This window comes from Orycteropus afer, unplaced genomic scaffold (assembly GCF_000298275.1).
Source record: "Orycteropus afer afer isolate SDZICR_OR568_19922 unplaced genomic scaffold, OryAfe1.0 scaffold00049, whole genome shotgun sequence".
Lineage (NCBI taxonomy): Eukaryota > Metazoa > Chordata > Mammalia > Tubulidentata > Orycteropodidae > Orycteropus > Orycteropus afer.
In genome coordinates this window covers 7,831,042-7,849,002 of record NW_006921636.1, presented here as the reverse complement: position 1 = coordinate 7,849,002, position 17,961 = coordinate 7,831,042, and the positions used below count along the sequence as shown (strand labels likewise).

The window sequence follows — 17,961 nt, the reverse complement described above, 5'->3', positions numbered from 1 at the left end:
TTCCTCACCAGAAGGACCCCCTCCCTCACCAGGAGAGCCCCCACGGACCTCCCTGTCTGGGGCAGCAGGATCTCATGGGGCTGGCGGGGGGCTGGGGCTGCAGCTTTTCTGCTAACGAGCCCCATATGCTGTGCAGCCCTTTCCCTGGTCATGGAAGGGTCCCCCCACCCAGGTACCCTGCAGTAAGGGGCTCTGGGTCAGCTCATTCTCAGCCTACAGGGACCAACCTGCAAATGCTGCATTAGAAGCCAGGCAGAGAGACTTGAGAAACAGAGGCACAGTGAATGAAACAGAGAAATAAAGGAGGAAGGGCAGACGCAGGCAGACAAAGAGCCCCAGAAGGAGGCTGGAGGCAGAGCCTGGAAGAGCAGGCTGGAGATGCAAAACAAGAACGCGCCAAGCCGGGAGGAAGGCGGCCAGCAGAGAGGAGGACCCAGCAGGACTTTCGTTTGGGGTCCTTCCCACACTGCAGGGCAGTGCCAGCCCTGCTCGGGAGCCCCCACCGTAGGTGGTGGGGGGCGGCTTCCCCAGCCAGACCGGAGCCTGCTAGGGCAGCCTCAGTGAGGAGGGTAGCCAGCTGGTCAGGCTGGGGGGCTGGGCCGGGGAGTGCCAAGTGTCCAGCCAGGTTGCCATGGCCACGGAGACAAAGAGAGGGGCTGATGAGAGGCCCGGGACAGGGTCCCCAAGAGAGGCCCCGGCCACCTACAGTCCCCAGGGAAGGCTGGCCTCTTTCTAGGACCTGCTTAACCAGGGCTCCATGCGGGTGGTCAACTGGCCCACCGGGGCCCCTCCACAGGAAGGCCTGAAGGTTATGCCTACCCAGATGCCTAGACCAAAGGGGCAGTAGAGACCATGGACCAGGGAGAGTCAACAAAGAGAAGGTCCCAAGCATCTGGACCCTGCTAGCCACCCCCAAGTTGCCTGACCTGGCTGGGCTTCAATTTCTTCATCCATAAATGGGGACTGGAGCCCTCTGCTTCTCCTCCCTCCCAGGGACAAGGCACTGGTATCCAGCAAATATCAGATCAATAGTAAGAGCTCACACCGACTGAGGGCTTACAATGGGCCAGGGTCTGCTCTCAGCACTTCTCCATCTTCACACAGAGTTCTGCAAACTATCTGTAGGACTACTTCTGTTTTTTTAATTTCCAATCCATTCAAGACTAATGCTTTGGTAAAAACAACAAAAATAAGTTGCTAGAAGAACAAAATAAAAACACAGACTACAAGCTTAATTTTTTATTATTATTTTTATAAGATTCAATTGATGTAAAATTACTCTGCCAAACTGCTGTAAAAGTTTACACACTTACATCTTGTCACAGACTGGCAGCATGAAATCCACAAACCACATGTGAGCTCAGCCTATCTTAGCCCAGTTGACCTTCATGATCGCCCAGGAAGTGGGTGCTAGAGTGAGCATGAGGACAGGGCTTCTGAGCGGTTGAGAGTTCTAGTGGCCCAGGTTCTGATACCAGTTCTGTGACTTCCTGACAGAGGAATTCTCTGTGTCTTGGTTTCCTCTAGCTCTGCAATTCAGGAATAACATTAATAATACAGCATGTTCTTTGGAAGCGAGAATGGCCAGACTTCATCTTTCGTACTTTGGTCATCTTGTCAGAGGGGAGGACCAGTCCCTGGAGAACAATGTCACGCTGGGTAAAGTAGAGGATGGTGAAAAAGGGGCAGGCCTCAACGAGATGCACTGCCACATGGCTGCAGCGATGGGCGCAAGCACAGCGGCACTCGTGAGGAGGGCGCAGGACCAGGCGGTGTTCCGTTCTGCAGTACACAGAGTCACTGTGAGTCGGAACCAACTCGATGGCACCTCACAACACCAACACAGGCGGGTTTTTAATGACTATTCAGTGAGTTAACTGTATGAAACTCAATATTCAGGACCTGAATATTGAAACTCTCACTGTTGTTGTTGTTGCTGTTGCCGTAGTTGTTGTATGCCCTCAAGTAGATTCTGGCTCATAGCAGCCCTCTGTGATGGAGTGGAACTACCCCCATAGGGTTTTCTAGGCTATAATCTTTCTGGGAGCAGATTCCCAGGTCTTCTCTCCCACAGAGCAGCTGATGGGTTCAAACCACTATCCTTTAGGGTAGCAGCCAAGTACTTAACCAACTATGCCACCACAGCTCCCCTGTTTGTCACTAGTATAAAATATCATCAAGTGTCAGGTGGTATTACTACTGTGATTTTCTCTCTCCTTATCCTCACCAACTAACCACCACCTGACTCATCATGTAAATTTTTGATGACTGGGCTCCCGTCGGTCTCCCCCATGAGAGCTCTAGATCTATGAGGGCAAGGGGCTTGAGTCTGTTCTGTCCCCCACTCAACAGCCAGCATGGCCTAGAACTTCATATGTGCTCAGCAAGTGGGAAGCAGCAGGAGCTCGGATCCAAGTCCTTCCACTTATCACCATGTGCAAAAAGGGCATGGAGGCGGCATCTTCTGACCTCCTGTAACTTCACAAGAAGAAGACAGAACCACCATCAGCAGCCCAAGGCTTATTCCTATGAGGCCAGACATGCCTCCACCCTCCAGCCTTTCACCAATTCTGACACCAACCGTCCTTCCTACGGCACTCACTACTTCTCTGCTGGGTATGATAATTCATTGCAATGGCCACACAGAACTCACAGACAATACTTATGATTATGGGGTTTTATTGGGGAAGTAACAGGCTACAATTCAGGTTCAGGACAATTCTTCAATCAGGACAGTCTCCCTCTGCTATGCCCTCAGGTTTGCCCTTGGCCCTTGGCCTCTCAGCCTGGCTCTGCCCTGTTTGGGCAAGTGTTACAAAGCTCTTTTAGCTCTGCCAATAGGTACAGATGCACCCCACTTCGCCAGCAAGCCTCCTGCCCAAAGGCACTCAGCTTTCTCACTCTGTGGACCTGCCACTCTGTCTCATGCCTCTAAGTTTCACTGCCACCATCTCTCTGCTCAGGCGTCTCTCTCTGCAGGGTGTCTCTCTCTGCCAGGTGTCTCTGCCAAGGAGGTCCAGTGCAGGGATCTCGGGTCCAAGGATGTGCTCTACTTCATCTCAAGCTCTTCTCTCTTGATGGCAGTGAGATCCCCTCTCTGGCTCTAGGAAGGCTCGTTTTAAGCCTGGCAGAGTGACAAAAATAACCAATTCCAGCATCAGAGTTCTACACACCTTATGTGCATGGTCCTACCCAGTAATCTGATGGGAGTTACAAAGACTATGGCTAGAAAGGCCATACCAAGTAACTCACTGCACCACACTGTGTGACCTCAAGAAAATGACACCCTCTCTGAGCTTCCATCTGCTCATCTGTGGAATGGGAATACACCACCATTGAGAATCCATGTACACAGAGAAGCTCAGGCAAGGATGCTCTCTGCAGCATTGATCAATGTAGACCAACCAGGGGCAATTCTGTCCCCAGGGACATGTGGCAATGCCATACACCTAATGCTGTGGATTTTACATGTCAGTTATACCCAAACCAGAACACGGAAACAATTAAAGACATTTAAGAGGAAAAATGAGATTTGACTGTGGTGACCTGGGTGTCCTAGAAATGTCCCCAGATTCCCAACAGGAGCCAATTCTATTATGCTCCATTCCCGGAGACATTTTTGTTGTCATAACTAGGGGAGGAGGCATGCTAGTGGCTTCTAGTGAGTACAGGCCAAGGATGATGCTAAAGATCCTACAACCAGAGAAGCCCTCACAACAGAGAATGACCTGGCCCAAATGCCAGTGGTGCCAAGGTTGAGAAACCCTGACACGGGCAGAAAGAAGAAACAGAACCACAAGGTGCCCATCAAGAGAGGAACGCATGTATACACTCCAGTACCTTTGTCCTATGAAACAGGAAGCAGAAGTCAAGAGCAACAGGCTGGACCTATGTCAAATGACACGCAAAGATCACCCAGACATACACTCAGTGAACAGTGCTGCTGCAGAATGCTAGGGGATCACAGTGCCTCCTCTCAGCCGGGAAGTGAGAGCCCAGAATTCAAACTCAGGTGGGCACCAGTCACAATGCTTAACACCAGCCATGTGGCCTCAGCTGGAGCAAACACTCAAAAGCCTGCTGTGTCGTTTCTGTCAGTTCACGACTGTGTATGTGGATGACATGAATGCACAGGGCAAGTTCTGGAAGGCTGTACGCCAGACTGGCCATGAGGGCAAACTGGGGGTGAGGGCCACCAGGAATATGAAGGAGCTATTCTCTACAAGGAGGATGTACTCATGTGCATCACACCATTAAAGATTTATGGAAAATAACCAAGACCTATACCTTTTAACCTGGAAATTCCATTCCTGAAAATGAATAAACCTACAGGTGTGAAGTGACCTGTGGTGTCTGATGCACCATCATTTACAAAGACGTAAGATGGAGGTAACCTCCATGCCCGTTACCAGGGGGCTGGGTTACTGCAGTACCTCTGTCCAATGGGATTCTATGCAGCTGTGATTTTTAAAATGAGGCAGCTCCATGGACCACTGGGCTCTGTGGAACAGGGTGAAAAGGGGGACAGAGCAAAGTGCAGAAAATGATATACAATGTGCCCCCATGTGTAACAACAGGGATGTGTAGAGTGTAGAGGAATCTGCAGACTAGAGAGGCCCATAAGAAACAAAATGAGTCAGTGGCTGCCAGGGAGGGAAACGGGAAGCAGGGGGAGGAGGGGAAAGCGGGGGAGCACCGTGACCTTTCACGCTCTGCACTGTTGTGTGCCGTTGCTGTTAGGTGCTGTCAAGTCGATTTGACCCACAGCAAACCCATGTGACAGAGTAGGGTTTCCTAGGCCATGATCTTTACAAAGCACATCACCAGATCTTCCCTCTGCAAGCCACTGGGTGGGTCTGAACCACCGACCTTTCAGCTAGAAACAGCTGTTTTCATTTGAACCATGGGAAGGACTGTTGTTGGGTGCCCTTGAGTCAATTCTGACTCATAGTGACCCTACAGGACAGAGCAGACCTGCCCCATAGGTTTTCCTCAACTGTAATCTTTACAGGAGCAGACTACCAGGTCTTTTCTCCCTCAGAGCTGCTTGGGGATTCGTACCTCTGACCTTTTGGTTAGCAGCCAAGTGCTTAACCACTGTACCACCAGGGCTACTTTAGGAATGACTGCCTACTAAAATATATATACATACACATATTTTAATTTCCTGTCATTTAATCGATTCTGACTCACAGCAACCCCTTTTTGGGATTCCCAGGTAGTAAATCTTTATGGGAGTAGATTGCCCCATCTTCTTTCCACAGAGCGGCTGGTGGCTTTGAGCACTGAACCACCAGAGCTCCTTATTAATATATACTATACTATATATTATACTAATATATATAAATATACTTAATATATATTACACGTTTGGCTGCTAACCAGGTCAGTGGTTCGAGCCTACCAGCCACTCCATGGAAGAAAGATGAGACAGCCTGCTTCTGTAAAGATTTACAGCCTCAGAAACCCAGTGGGGGTCGCTATGAGTTGGAATCGACTTGATGGCAGTGAATTTGGTTTCGCTGTTTATATTATATATACATAGCTTTGTATACATATATTGTTCTATACGTAGTATTTTTTAAATCAATGTAAAAGACATAAAACAGCACATATTGTATGATTCCATTTCACATAAAACTCAAAAACAGGCAAAACTAATCTCTGGCGATGGAAATCAGAACAGCGGTTACTCCTGGGCGCACTGACTGGAAGAGGACCTTCCCCTCAGGGTGCTGGCGATATTTACTATCTGATCTGGGGGGTGGTTTCACAAATGTTATCGCATGTAAAAATTCATCAAGCCGTGTGTGCACAGGCAGGCTATTGTGCATTTTACGTGTCAGGCATACCTAAATCAAATGCCAAAACAACTAAAATTAAAGAAATGTACTAGGAAGTGTTCTAGAAATGCCCCAAATTCCCAACAGGAGCCAATTCCATCACACACAGCCCCCCATTCCCAGAGGGAGCTCTCTGCTTGGGGCCCTGGGAGGGGGCCAAGCTGGGGTCGAGTCCCCCTTCTCACTCAGAAAGAAGCCGAAAGGGAACCAAGCTGGCCTTTGTGGCTGGGTCCAGCAGAGCGGGACAAAGGGCCAAATGACTGCCCGCTCCCCCCAGCACCCCCCAGGACACTGAAGCCCATTCATGTTGGAGGCTGGCCATTTCCCCGGGTTCCAGCAGCCCTTCTCTCCTGAGCCCAGAACAATGCCCCCTTTTACCACCCCTCTTGTCTCCACTTCCGCATTTAATTGCAAGTTCATGGGTACTAAGTGGCCCATACAGCTGACCCAGCTCCCGCTCCCCACCCCACCCCAAAACCGAGGCCCACAGCACGGTCTCTGTTCACTGCCGCTTTGTGAGCTCGCTCTTTCTCAATGATCTTCCCTGGAGAGAAAAGAGAAAAAAGCCCCCCCCCCCCACCTCTCCTGTCGCCTTCCTCAAACAACTCTGTTCTCACCCAGAAAGCGTGCCTCCCGGCCAAGCTGCTCTTGGCTCTGCAAAGGGGCATCAGGCCCTGGAATAGCATCTTCTCTTCTGGCTTCCCCAGCCACTGGCATGCTCACTTTAAGCCCAGCCATGACCCCATGCGATGCCTTGAGGAAACCGAGGCCCAGGGAGGGGGGGATGACAGGCCTGACACTCCTCAACTTCGTTCCCATCCTTTCCCGAAGCTGCCTTCTCACCCCTCATTCTAACAAGTGCCAAACCTTCTTCTCTCAGCTTCAGGAACAACCTTCAGCTCACCTGCTGGCCTTGAAGGGTTGAAAAGAGGTCGCATGAGCAACCTCCTGCCCTTCACATGAACAACGGTGCCACTTTGGCCCTTGCTCGTGGTGTCCCTTTTTGCCTAAATGTCCCTCCCCAATCCCGTCTTGTCAATCCTAAGAGTCTCCACCTCCCCTAGGAAGTCTTCCAGGTTACACTGGTCAAAGTCTAACTTCTCCACTGCACAGCCTCACCTCTCATACTCCCCAGACACTGATTTAAGTCTGGTCCAGCTTTCTGGCCATTCTGAATTTGTCGCTTTCTCTCCACGCCAGCCTCGGTCCAAGCCACCACCACCCCTCAGCAGACACGGCAGCAGCTGCAAAACCAGTGCCGTGGATCCTATGCCCAGCCTCCACACACCACCTGAGCCCTCCCTTTTCAACCACAGCCATTCTTCTCCCCTGCTTAAAGCCCCCCACGGCACGGCACCCGGAAAAAGTACTGACCCTCACCTTGGCCTGCGAGGCACTGCACCATCTGTGCACCACCCCTCATCACCTTCCTCACCTCATCACCTCCCCCCTGCACCCTAGCCACCACAGCTCCCTGCTGCTCTTCAAATGCACCAAGTTCTTGCTCATGTCCGACTCTGCACTTGCCAGTTTCCTCCTGTTGGAACTCTCTGCTCCCAAACTGTCACATATCTCACTCCTGTACACTCTCCCTGCCTTCATTCCAATGTCGCCTCCTCAGTTAGGCCTCTCCCGCCCTCCTTGGTCAGTGTGGATCACATCTGCTTTGTCTCCTCCCTAGCATGTGTTAAAAGCCAAAATGATCCTGCTTGTCGTATACTTGTTATTCTTCTGTACAACGTCAGCAGGGATTTTTTTGTTGTTTTGCTCACTGCTGGGTCCCAAGCACACCAGGTGCTCCATAGAGGTTGGTGAACTGATTGATTAATGACAGACTCTTCCTACTCTTCTTTAATCAAAACAATTCAAGAGGCTGGGGCTCTGGCGCTAACCGGGCTGCTCTTTGTCTCGGTAACCCCAGCAGCAGTATGAGGGTCTGCCGTTCTGTGGTTCCTGTTCAGCTCCTGGCGATAAAGCAGAGAGAAGGAGCAGGGCACCCCACCGGGCACTGGCCAGGAACAGGTACATGAAGGAGAGCTCAGGGCTGACCAGGGCCGCTCCTCTGCTCGTCAAGGCCTCCGCCTCTCTGAAGAACCAACTCAATCAGAGCTCACTGAGTCCTGCCCCCACACCCCCAGTCAGAACTACCCATTCCATTACCATGTTCTCTGCTGGCGCAGGGTGAGTGGCACGTGCTGGTCAAGGGCGCGGGCTCTGGCACCAGGTGGCTGGGTTCAAATCCTGATGCTGCCTCTTGTGATAGATTCTTTCAACAAACCCTGCTAGCTGCGTGCACGGGACATGGCCATGTTACTGAGTTTCTCTAAGCCTTACCTCACAGCATGGTTGTAGGGGCTAAATAACTGAATAACACACAAGCCAACACTTTGCAAAATTAAATGTGCCTTAAATGTGAATCACCTGGTCAAGGATCCAATAACTGGATACTGATCAGAAGGAGAAAAAATGTGCAACAGAATACCAAATTCCTCTGGAAACCAGACTTACTGGATCCACTAGACTAGGGGACCCTGTAATCTTTAATCTATCAACTGAAACTATTCCAAGAAGTCATCTGTAACCAAAACAACAGTTTAGCAGAATTAACAAAGAATGTTGGCTTTCAACAATTCGCTCTCTTAAAAGAATTAACTAGAGGTGATCAAACTGACCACACATGAGAACTTGAAGGAGCAGAGGGAATAAAAGTTAGTGGCGATGAAACAATAGGGTAAAGCTGGTGAGAACAGTGACACAGTGGGAAGAACGTGAGCTCTGGCGTTGGCCTGCACATGGAGAAATTGTTGAAAGGGTGTGTTTTGGTGTCTCTGCTTTCACCCAAAAACTAAAAGTGAAAGATGTGAATCACCGGGGAAGTCTTGTTACAAGCAGATTTTGATTTGTTGGTGCCAAGGCTGCCAGTCCTCAGACCACACTTGGAGGACAGAAAGGACCTTTGGCATGCAGTAGGTGCTCAAAAAAGTTGTCTCCTGTGGTCACTGTCATCTGACTAAATTAGATGACAGGAATCTGGGCCTCCTACTGGGATGAACTCAGAATCTTTTTAGATCTGTGCAAGACCCTGGCTTCCATCTGTAAAAAAAAAATCAGTAAAATTGAGATTTAAACTGTAAAAAAAAAAAAAAATACATATATATATATATATATATGGCAGCTACCACTTCTTGAATGCCCATAGATGTCCTTTCATTTCATTTTCAAAACTGCTCTGCACGTGGGGAGGTTGGGGTCATCTGGCCTGGGGGTACCCCTCACATGATCACCCAGGGATGCCACACCCACCGTTAGGGCACAGCCACGACTGAGAAGGGGAGGTGTGTGAAACCCCTCTGACCCGTGTCCACTACCTGAATGTGTGGTCCATAGCATCTTAAAGAGTGACTTCTTGAGACGCTGTAATCGTCCTGTGAGCAGCACCCTCGTTTGGCACTGAAGACTGCGTGTGTTAAGAGTGCCAGCTGTTGTTGTCATCAGTGCCATGGAGTCAATTCTGACTCACAGCAACCCCAGGTGACAGAGCAGAACTGCTTCATAGGGTTTTCTAGGCGGCAAGCTTTACAGGAACAGATCACCGGGTCTTTGTCCCACGGAGCGGCTGGCGGGTTCAAACCTACAACCTTTCAGTTAGCCGCCAAGCATTTCACGGTTGCACCACCATGGCACCATCTGTGACCCCCAACTTTGCCCAAAGTCATTTTGTTAATACAGCCCGAGCCTGGAGGGACCCGGGCCTTCCAAGCACCTATGGGTGAGATTTAACCAGCTGCATTTTAGAGACAGAGGGAGAATGAGGCACAGAGTGGGTGAACAGCTTGGCCAGGGTCCTGCTGGCCAGGGGACTTCTGTCCTCCTCCAACAGGGCCAGCGAGGTGTCAGGTAGAAACCAAGGTGGGGGTCAGGCGGCAGCAGCACACTGGGCTGTGTGTGAGGCCAGGGCTTCTGGAAGAACAGCCATTGCCCATCCGTGACCTCAAGCCCAGCCCCCCTGCCTGCCAGGCAGCTCCAACCACCCAGATAGGATCTCACTCTAATCGGCCTCCAGCCAGGGCCCAGCAGACCCTGCCGTAAAGGGGCCTCGGTGGGGCTAAGGGGCTTTGATGTGGTGCAGGATGGAGCCGGCCTGACTCGGAAGCCAGGGGCCAGCTATGGGGGAGGGAGAACCTGAGGGGGCCTGGGCTTCACACAGTCTCAGCCTCTCCTGATGCTTGGGCCCATGGACAATCTAAATAAAATTGGTCACCAAATCTTTTATGTTCATTATCTCACACAAACCTCACAACAACTCTATGAGGTAGGTATGATGATCATCCCCATTTTACAGGAAACTGAGGCACAGAGATGCTAGGTAACTTGCCCAAGGTGAAGGGAAGTGGTAGAGCTGGATTCAAATCCAGCCATCGCTAATCCCTGGACTTACAAACACTTTACTATGAGGGTGACCAACCGTCCCACTTTACCTGGAACTGTGGGGTTTCTTAGAATGAATCCTTAAAACTGGGACAGTCCCAAGCAAAGCAGGACAGGTCATCCTATTTACCACTCTACCCACCAATAAGAAAAACGATAATGATAGCAAGAGGAATAGCAGAGTCCCTGGGTAGTATGAACCATTAACACCCTCAGCTGCTGACTCAAAGGCTGGAAGCTGGAGTCCACCCAGAGGGCCCCTCAGAAGAAAGGCCTGGTCATCTACTTCTGAAAAAATCAGCCCTGAAAGCCCGCGGGGCTCAGGTCCACTCTGGCAAACGTGTGGTTACCATGAGTCGGACTCGGCAGCAACAGGGGTTCTCTTGGTTGACGGTAACAGCAGCCAACAGCCATTAAGGACCATTGTGTGCTGGGGACACTCGGTCCAAACCATGCTGTCAGGGAGTCCTCACCACACAGTCCTGTGAGGTTTCAGATGAGGAAACGGAGCCCCAGGGAGGCTGCAGAACCTTGCCGGTGAGGGGAGCACAGCCCTTCAGATGGCCAAAGCAACCTGAGCCTCTACATGCCCTGGGGATGCCAGTGCCTCTTCCTAAACGAACAATGGCCCAAAGACACAGTGTGCTTCGAACACCGACCTTTACCAAATCAGTGCCTTCAATACACATGACACGTGACCAAACTGGTCTGGATGCCAGTCATGGTGGGATTTCTGAAAATCACTTAGCTTAGAATTCAGCACTTACTAGATGGCCTTTGGGCAAATTCCTGAACCTCTCTGGACCTCTGTTCCCTCATCTATAAAATGGAGATTGTAAGAGCTCCCCCCTTAAACCTGAGGTCTTCTTAAACCAAGCAAGGGTTTAGTCTAATAAAGTATGTCTGCCTTGAACACTGTGTTCTTTTAAGAACTATCTACAGGGATCAAATAGACAAGCAACTAGATTAGACAGGAAGCCTAAGGGGCCATGAGTTTAGGGAAATGAGGGAGGGACAACTCAGAGAAGGAGCAAGAATGGTTGCACAACTCAAAGAATGTCATCAATGTCAGTGAGCCGTACACAGAGAAACTGGTGAACTGGGGTGTGTTCTGCTGTGTAGATTCTCGACAACAAAAAATACAACACAACAACAACCAAAACTATGTATATATATATGATAGCTCCCTAATGGACTACAGTGAGCATCCCACAAGATCCCACACTCAAGGGTTCAGAACAGGCACTAGCTCATACGGAGAAAAAAACAAGTAACTGTTGCAGTCAAGTCAATCCTGACCCATGGCGACCCACGTGCGTCAGAGTGAAACATGCCCCCAGGGTTTCCAGCCGCTGATCTTTCTGAAGCAGTTCTCCAGGCCTTCCTTCCGAAATGCCTCTGGGTGGACTCTTGAATGGACTCTTGAATATCCAGCCTTGTGGTAAGCAGCCAAGGCCATCGACCATCGGCACCACCGAGGGGCAGCTCATATGAAGGAAATACTCACTAAATACCAACTGGTACTACTATCATGATTTATGCATATCACAGGCAGTCATATGTAAGTAAGTCAGGAAAGGCACACTCCCCTCCTTTATCCCCCTCTCAGCCTTTATGGGCAGATGACATCAAAGATCTACCTCTGAGAGGCCAGGCCCAGCCAGTCAGCTCTCCTCCTCGCTGGACCTGTCTAACCCCCCCACCCCACATCAGTCATCAACTGCAAGATGAGTGAAGCCCTTAAAACCACCCTTGAGTGGACAGGTTAAACTATTAGGTATGTCTATGAAGCAGGGAGTGTACCCAAGACCATGTATAGGGTTGGCAGACAATGGTCCTTTAAGTGTATTTCTATGATCTGTAAGAATTCCCAGGAGTATAGTAGAGCTGAGAAGGGACAAGGTTGTAGTCACTTCTGCATCACAGCCAGCTACCCAGAGTTACCAGTGGGCTCGGGACCATAGAGGCAGGGGACATCAAACTCAATTGGCATAACATACACAAGACAATGTTCCACCTCCTACTTTGGCAAGTAGTGACTGGGACTTTAAACGCTTGCAAGTAGCCATGTAGATGCAATGAAGGGTCTCTCCTCATCCAGAGCAAAAGAGAATGAAGAAAACCAAAGATTCATGGAAGCAATTAGTCCTAGCAACTGGTACACCATGCGATCTGCAGCCTATACAACTATGAGATCAGAAGAACTAGATGGTGCCCAGCTACCACTGTCAACCACTAGGAGGGGGATCTATGTAGGAGATTCTGGATAGAGAGGGAGAACAATGTGGAACAAAACTCAAAATCATTTGGGGAAAAAAAAAGGGAGGGGACCATTTGCTGGTCTGATAGAGCCTGGTGGAACCACTGAGACTACGGCCCCTAGCTACCTTTCAGGTCTGGAATTGAACCCACTCCTGTGGCTTCCAGCCAAACAAAAGACAAGCATTTACCTGAGGTAGATACACTCCTTGGAGAGATCAATCCAGATGGGCGAAAGAAAGAAGGGCTGTTTATGCACAGGGAGGCAGCTCGGGGGCAGGAGTGCATGGAGGTATGGACACAGGGAAGAGGTAACTACAGGGAAGAAGTGGGAGGGGAGCTGTTGCATTGGGGTAAATTATAGTCAATGTCATGAGACAACAAGTGTGTGAACTGCTGTATGGAAAGTGAATTTGCTCTGTAAATTTTCACCCAAATCACAATAAAAATAATAATAATAAAAAATAAAAATAAAAACCCTTTAATGGATTCTGTTCTGGCCAAAACCTGGGCCCTCAGCAGGTGACAGACAAGGGCCCAGCTTCGGCTCCATGAAAACTGGCTTTTTGCTCAGAAACAGACCCATCTCCTGAACCCAGTCACTTCTCTCTTCTTCCATCTGCTACTGCCCTGGGCCAAGCCACAATCGTCTCTTGCCTGGTCTCCCCCCTTCTGTCTTTGCCCTTCCACCCTCATCTACTTTCCTCACACCAGCCAGAGAAGTTCCCTTAAAAGGTACATCATTTGTTGTCACTCCCTGGCTTAAAACCTACCAGCGGAGTCCATGGCTCTTCAATAAAAATCCAGCTCAGGGTGTTACTCTCCAAGGTCCTGCACCATGCACCCCCACAGTATATCTCAGACCTCCTCTCCACCCCCTCTGCTCTCACTCACTCCACTCCAGTCACACCTGCCTCCTTGCTGATCCAGAAACTAGCCAAGCTCATCCTTGCCTCAGGGCCTTTGCACAGGCTGTAACCTCTGCCTGGAACACAGTTCTTCACCTTTCTTCCCCCCAGGGCTGGTTTCTCAGAAGTCCAGTCCCAGCTCAAAAGCCAATCATCAAAGAGGCCTTCCCTGATCACCAAACCACTCTCCTCTATCTCTGTGTGACCTCGCTTTCCTAAGGAGCCTGGTGGTGCAACAGTTAAGCATTCCACTGCTAACTGAAATGCCAGCAGTTCGAACCCACCCAGTGGCTCTGTGGAAGAAAGACCCAGCAATCTGCTTCCTTAAAGATTACAGCCAAGAAAACCTGATGGGGAAGTTCTGCCGTGTCACGTGGGGTCGCCATGCGCTGGAATGGACCTGAAGGCACTCAACGACAATCATCTTCAGGGCAGTGATCACCTGCAGAATTTTCCTTCTTTGTTACTTGTTTATCGTCCATCGCCCTGAACTCAAGAGTCAGTGTTATGAGACTTTTGTCTGTTTTGTTCACGACTGTTTCCCCAGTGTCTGGCACGTAGTGGGACCTTAATCAGTATTTGTTAATGGCAGGAAGGCAGCAAACAAGATTCCTGGAGCTTAAAGCCTGTCTAAATGGCATGCAAACTTTTACAACAAGGGCTTTGGGAGAAGACGGGCAGTTTTGAGAGTTTGTAACAGGACGGCCTGACCTGGGCAGGGGGTGAGGTCAGAGGTAAACCAAGGAGGGCTTTCCCGAGAAAACTGCTTTAGACCCTCCCTACTCAGGGTGTGGGCCCTGGGCCAGCAGCATCAGCATCTCCTGGGATGTCAGAAATGCAGCACCTCGGGTCCCACCCACTGCTGATCCGGAATCTGCATTTCTAACCAGATCTGCAGGTGGTCCAGACACACAGTAAAATCTGAGACACCCTGCTTTAGACCCAGGATGAGTAGGTAACAGCAGGTATGGCTGGTTTAGGGCGTCCCCAGGAATCCAAAGGCTTAGGGCAAGCCTGCGAGGCCACCCTCTTGCAGAATGTCCTTTCTCAGCACCACGAACAGAAAGAGCAGTGAGGCCTCCGAGCATCCTTCCTCCCTCAGGCCTGAAATAGGATCCAAGAAGCCCAGAGCTGGCATATGTGGGTGGGGGAGGGAGAACGGGGATACAAACCCGACAGATTTGAGCAGCAGACTCACCAAAAGCCGCACCATCTGGAGCCCCTCAGTAACATCGGGACTGGAAGGACGGCAAGAGAGCCAGGAGTATTGATGTACAAAGCCAAGGAGAGAGGGCAAGCAAGGTATGTGCGGGGGGAGGCATGGGGCCACCTGTCCCCAGGTAAGCTGCAGCATCCCCACTCCACCTCCTGACTGCAACAGACAGGGCCGCATGTCCCGAAATTCACCCTTTCCATGGCTTCCACGGATGTGACTTCCTGAAAGTTCAGTCCTGATTCCTGTTCTTGGTATTTGTGGTTGCAGAGAAGATAAAACTCCCATCTACAATGACGAACATGTGACCCATGTCTGACCAATCAGAACTCTGCCCCCCTGGATGGGCAATATATTGGTTCATGGTTGGATACATGACCTAAGGGCCAGGTCAGAGAGCACCTGGATTCAGCTATGCCTGAAGACTTTACTACCACAACAAGTGGACCCATAAAGTCTTTTTTTTCTTCTGCAAGGCCCTTTGAGTTGCAGTTCCTGTTATTTACAATCCAAAGAGCCCTAGCTAATACATCTCTTAAAGCACCTGCCACCCTGCAGTGTCACTATACTTGTGTGTCCATTATCTCCCCTGGACTGGAGTTCTTAAGGACACACGTGATTATTTGATATGTGTGTGTCCCTGATGCCTAGAATAGAGCCTGGTATGTCATATAATCTCAAGAGACACATGGTAATGAATGGATGACCCTTCTTTCACTCAACAAATATGTATTGAGCACCTACTGCCAGGCACTAGCTTAGGTATGAGGACACAGCAGAAGAACAAAGATAAACACCACTGCCTTTCAACAACTTAAATTCTAGTAAGGGGAGAAGAAGACATTAACCAAACAAGTGACTAAAATAAAAGTGTAACAGATTAAAAAAAAAAATGTGCAACAGAGAAGAGGAGATGCAACTTGTATATGGGGAGGTCAGGGAACCACACCGAGAAAGTGAGACATCTGAACAGAGACCTGAAGAGGTAACAAACTGTGTGAATACCTGAGGAATGTTCTAGACCAAGAGGACAGCAAGTGCAAAGGCCTTGTGACAGGAGTGTGCTGGGCACGTTTGGAGATGAGAGGTAGACACAGAAGGCAGAGGACAGGACTTGCTAGACCACTGCTGGGGCCCTGGCGGGAGAGAGGGCACACAGAGGGTTTTGAGCAGAGGAGGATGGATCTGGCTTCGACAGGATGCAGGTAGAGCACCAGCTGTCAGGAGGTGAAGAGGCAACCAGGCAGGGCACAAATGCAGCAGTCCCAGTGGGAGATGATGGTGGCTGAGACCAGGGAGGTAGCCGTGGAGGAGTGGGAAGTGGCCAACAGGACTTCCTGACGGGTTGGATGTGGGATGTATGAGAAAACTCAAGAGCCGAGATGGCTCCAATGATGAGCCTGAGTGACTCCCTCAAGTAGAGAAGTTAAATCATCATCTGGATACGGGAACCTGGAGTCCAGGGGAGGGGTCAGTGCAGGAAAGTAAATTTGGGAAGAGTCCCCAGACGGATGGCATGCACAGCAAGTGAACAGGATGAGCTCAACCACAGTAAGGTAACAAAATGGCAGAGGGAGAAAAGGAGAGACCACCTTGTCTCCTTGACACTGGGTTCTCAATCCACCTGCTACACAGAACCTGCTGGGGGGAAGGCACACTACAGACAGTAACAACGACACCAGCTTCTCCTTCTAGAATGACTTGTTATTGACAAAGGACTTTCACATCCACTGTCTCCTTTGATCCCGAGCAGAAATTAGCACTCCCCGCCCCACCTCATCACCCTGATGAGAAACTGAGGCTGAGAGAGAGAGGAGGCTGACACAGATGACCTGAAGCTGACTCAGCCAACAGAGCCACCTGAGCTCAGGGCTGCAGGCGTGACACACTCTCTGCCAAACACAGCTTTCCACGAGCAGAAATAAAGAGACCCCACCTTCCGCAGCTGCCAGCATGGAGGACGTGACAAAAACCTGACACATGGGGAGGGGGACTGCGAACTTGTCTTGGCCCGAGGCGTGGCAGTGACTGGCAGATGAAGAGTGCTGGCACAGAGCTGAGAACTGACAGAGACACCAGCACCAGAGTCTCCCAAGTCAGGTCTTCCTTGTTCCCCAACTTACCAGCTTCAGCCCACAACCCTACTGCCCTCCACTGTGTGTCCCGCACGGCTGCCCACTCTCCAGAGACACCAGGGGTGAGGAGCAGGTATCTACCCTATCCCCACCTCAGCCACCAGCTCAGACGAGCTAATGTCAGCCTTCAGAGACCAAGAACTGGCATCCAATTCCAGCTCCGGTGCCTACTGACACGGAGGTTTTGGACAAGTTGCAACACCTCACAAACCTCAATTTCCTTGTGTGTAAGATGGGCAGCAAACGTGGAAACACTGCTGTCCTCATTGTCCTCACAGCAGTAATATTTATTGAGCTCTTACTGGGTGCCAGGCACTGTTTAGGCCAGGGTTTCTCAACCTTGGTACTACTAATATTTAGGGACAGAGTTTTTGAGGATGGAGTCCTGGTGACCCTACAGTTAAGTGTTCAGCTGCTCATCTGAAGGCTGGCGGTTCAAACCCACCCAGTGGCTCCACAGGAGAAAGACCTGGTGCTCTGCTTCCATAAGATTACAGCCTAGAAAGTCCTGGGAAGCAGTCCCACTCTGTCCCATGGGGTTGCTACGATTGGAATTGACTCAGCAGCACACAACACACAACCGGCCCGTGCACTGTCAGACATTCTGCAGCATCCCTGGCCTCTACCTGCCATACACCTTCCTCCTCGGCTACGAGGTTACCAATTGTCACCTGAGGGTAAATCTGCCCTCAGCTGAGAACCACAGGTCTCAGGACTTTCAATCTTCACCCCCTAGAATCTGGTGGGGCTCTCTGTCCATTTTACCCACTGACACATCCCCAGGACCTGGAGTAGCCATCTGGCCCAGAGCAGCATCCAATAAGTGTCTGTGGAATTAATGAATTCCTTTATTCATTTGCTCCTCACAAAAATCCTATTATTCCCATTTTGTAGATGAGGAAACTGAGGCACAGAGATGTCCCAAAGTCACACAACTGCTAAGTGGTAGGGCCCACATTTAAATATAAGGGGTGCGGTTTCAGAACCTGGCTCAACTACCCCACTGTATGAATCTCAGAAGACTTTTTTTTTTTAAGTGCCGTCGAGTTATTTCCAACTCATAGCGACCCCATGCACAGCAAAACGAAACACTGCCCGATCCCGCACCAGCCCCACAATCCCTGCTATACTTGAGCCCATCATCGCAGCCACCATGTCAATCCATCTCGTTGAAG

At 50.3% G+C, this 17,961-nt stretch overlaps 1 protein-coding gene across 1 annotated transcript in view; it reads right to left on the bottom strand.

The window, feature by feature from the left end:
• Positions 1-17,961, bottom strand: part of PREX1 (phosphatidylinositol-3,4,5-trisphosphate dependent Rac exchange factor 1) — a 254,992-nt gene that overhangs the window by 206,521 nt on the left and 30,510 nt on the right. The gene's annotated exons all lie outside the window — the stretch shown is intronic.